Source organism: Capricornis sumatraensis, chromosome 11 (genome assembly GCF_032405125.1).
Source record: "Capricornis sumatraensis isolate serow.1 chromosome 11, serow.2, whole genome shotgun sequence".
NCBI classification, from domain to species: domain Eukaryota; kingdom Metazoa; phylum Chordata; class Mammalia; order Artiodactyla; family Bovidae; genus Capricornis; species Capricornis sumatraensis.
In genome coordinates this window covers 74,702,904-74,706,082 of record NC_091079.1, presented here as the reverse complement: position 1 = coordinate 74,706,082, position 3,179 = coordinate 74,702,904, and positions in this window count along the sequence as shown.

The window sequence follows — 3,179 nt, the reverse complement described above, 5'->3', positions numbered from 1 at the left end:
TATATATATATATATATATATATATATATATATACTATATATATATAGTAAGAAAGTTAGTTCATCACCACTATGATATATGCCTCTTGCTCAGTTTGGGTTCTATGGTCAGCAATTCATCAGAATCATCAATTTTCTATCTCCCTTTCCTTCCTCCACATCCACCAGTCATTCCCTAACCCTGAATGGATTTGTTGCAGGAAGTTGTCTTTAGCCAATCATTCTGACTCAGAGTCCTTCCTGGTGGTGCATGCTTTGTTCAGCCAAGATGGATGCCAGAGAGGAGGATTCTGGGAGGTGGTTGGACATGTAGTGTGCCTTTTGACCTTTCCTGAACTCTTCTGGTTTGTGGTAGCTAATTAATTCTGTGTTCCTTACCAGGACCTCGTGTCTTAAAATAACTCATGCAAATGGTTACTATGGTGCTTGGCCAGGGTGGGCGGTTTCAGTCAATGTACTTCCCCTAACAAATTCAACATATATCTTCCATGCTTTATCACATAGGCTTATATAACCACAAACCGGAACTGCCACAAATTTAGGATTTTCAAGCCCAGCTGGCCTCATAATGCTACTAGGAAAACCTTTAGTCGATGGTGGTTAATAGCCAAAGCTGTTTCTTTTTTAGTGTATAACTTTGCCTCAGCCTTGACAGAGAAAAAATATATTAATAAATATAATATTAATAAATCCTCTTCCCTACATTATAAAACTGTCCATAGTAGTGTTCATCCTTCTTTTTTGTATTAAGGGAAAATGAGGTGATATTTATCAGTGATTTGCTATATATCTCCATCCAAACTTCTCTCCTAAATGGAAGACTCTTATTTCTTATTGCCTGCTAAACATCTCCTTTGGATATCCAATAAATTTCTCAAACTTAAGATGTTGACATCAAAACTCTTGACCTTTCCTACCAAGTTCCACTGCTCTAGGGTATTCCCCTTGCCAGTTGATGATGACTCTATCCTTCTGGTTGTTCAGGCCCCAGATTTTGGCATCATCCTTGCCAACTAAGTCATTATCATCTCTTGTTTGGATTATTGTAATAATCTCCTAGTTTGTCCTTTTTTATTCTGCCCTTGGAGCCCTACAATCTATTCTCAGCACAACATCTGGAGTCATTCTGTCAAAATTGTAAATCAGATCACATTCTCTACCCCAGCCTTTCCACTGTCTTCTTCCTATTACATCCTAAAGTGAAAGTAAAGTGAATGTGTTAGTCACTAAGTGTAAGTAGGTGTTAGTCGCTCAGTCATGCCCGACGCTTTGCGACCCCATGAACTGCAGCTCACCAGACTCCTATGTCCATGATATTTTCCAGGCAAGGATACTGGAGTGGGTTGCCATTTCCTTTTCCAGGGTATCTTCCTAACCCAGAGATCAAACCCAGGTTTCCTGCATTGCAGGCAGATTCTTTACCAACTGAACTGCAAAGGAAGCCTGTTAGTCACTAAGTCATGTCCAATTCTTTGTTCCCATGAACTGTAGCTCTCCAGGCTCCTCTGACCAAGTGTTTTCCCAGGCAAGAATACTGGGGTAGGTTGCCGTTTTCTTCTGCAGGGGACTTTTCCTACCCAGGGATTGAACCTGGATCTCCTGCATTGCAGTCAGATACTTTACCATCTGAGCCACCACAGAAGCCCCATTACACCTTAAAGAAAAGCCCAAGTCTCTACAATGGCCTATAAGGCTCTTTACCAATGGGTTCACTATTGCCTTTAAGGTTGACTGCTCTTCTCACTTATCTGCCTCCTTGCTCTTCCTTGAATATGGTGGACTTGCTTTGGCCTTAGGCCTCTGCCTTGTTGCTCTCTGCCTGCAACAGTCTTCCCCAGGTTATTTGCCTGCCTTTCCTTTTACTTATTTCGGGTTGCTGTTCAAACATTTTCTTCTCAGTGAAGATCACTGTATTTAAAATTGCTCCCGCGCATCTAATCCTACTGATCACTATCTATTTCCCTTTCATGTCTTATTTTCTCCATAGTGCTTACCACAATCAAACATTTGGTATGTTCCCCTCTTTTTTCATTGTCTGTCTCCTCCCCCTAGGATGTTGTTGTTGTTCAGTCACTCAGTCACGTCCAACTCTTTGCAACCCCATGGACTGTAGTATGCCAGGCTTCCCTGTCCTTTACTGCCTCTTGGAAATTACTCAGACTCATGTTCATTGAGTCGGTGATATCATCCAACCATCTTGTCCTCTGTCATCCCCTTCTCTTCCTGCTTTCAATCTTTCACAGAATATGAGATACATTAAAAAAGATGCTTGTTTGTATTCTTTACTGCTCTATCTCCCAGTAGTTATGACATTGCCTGGCAAACAGTTGAAATTCAATAAATGTTTGTTGAATGAATGATTTTTTTCTTCCTAAGCAACTTCTTTGTTTATACACTGAATCCACTCTCTACTCTCTGTTTAGAAATTGTTTTATCAACTATTCTCAAATTTTCCTGTATTTTTCCTCTCTGCTTCTCATCTAAATCAGTGTTTTCAGCCCATAAATATAGTTAAATATCACTGATATCTCTTACAAAATCTTTCCTGTGATTTCCAGTTCAAGCTGAGATTTTATGACAAATAAAAGGAACACAAAATGGGATTAAACATATAGGAAATGAGGGTTGGGCTAGACATCAAGAGTGAATTTCAAAAAAAAAATTAGTAATAGGAAGAAAATGGGAGCAAGTTGAAAGATGAAATAGAAGCTGAGGGTAATTGTAGCCCAGAAGGAGGAAGGAGCTTTAGTACGTGTGTGTGGGATTAGGGGGGTGGGGGGTAGGGCACTGTCAGCTAATATCCTTGGCGATCCCTAGAGAGAATATGGAACCCTAACTAATGGAGAGCAAGGTCGGGGATAAGAAGTAAAGCCAAAAGGAGGAAATTTTTTGACATGTGTTTATAGAAAGCTGCATCAGTCTGCTCACCCATATCCTCTCCCCATTGTTAAACACACAGCTGTTCACAGAAGAGTTAGTGAGTATGCCAAGACATAGTGTACTTTTGAATGTTTTAGATCATGACCATATATTACTTTGACTTAGATTTTGAAAAAGATGGAAAATGATTAAAGGCAGTAGGAAAAAGACAGCATGGAGTAGCACTTGACTGAATCAGCCCAGGGACCGGACTGCCTGAGTTTGAATCACAGGTGTGCTACTTCCTAGCTGGATAACCT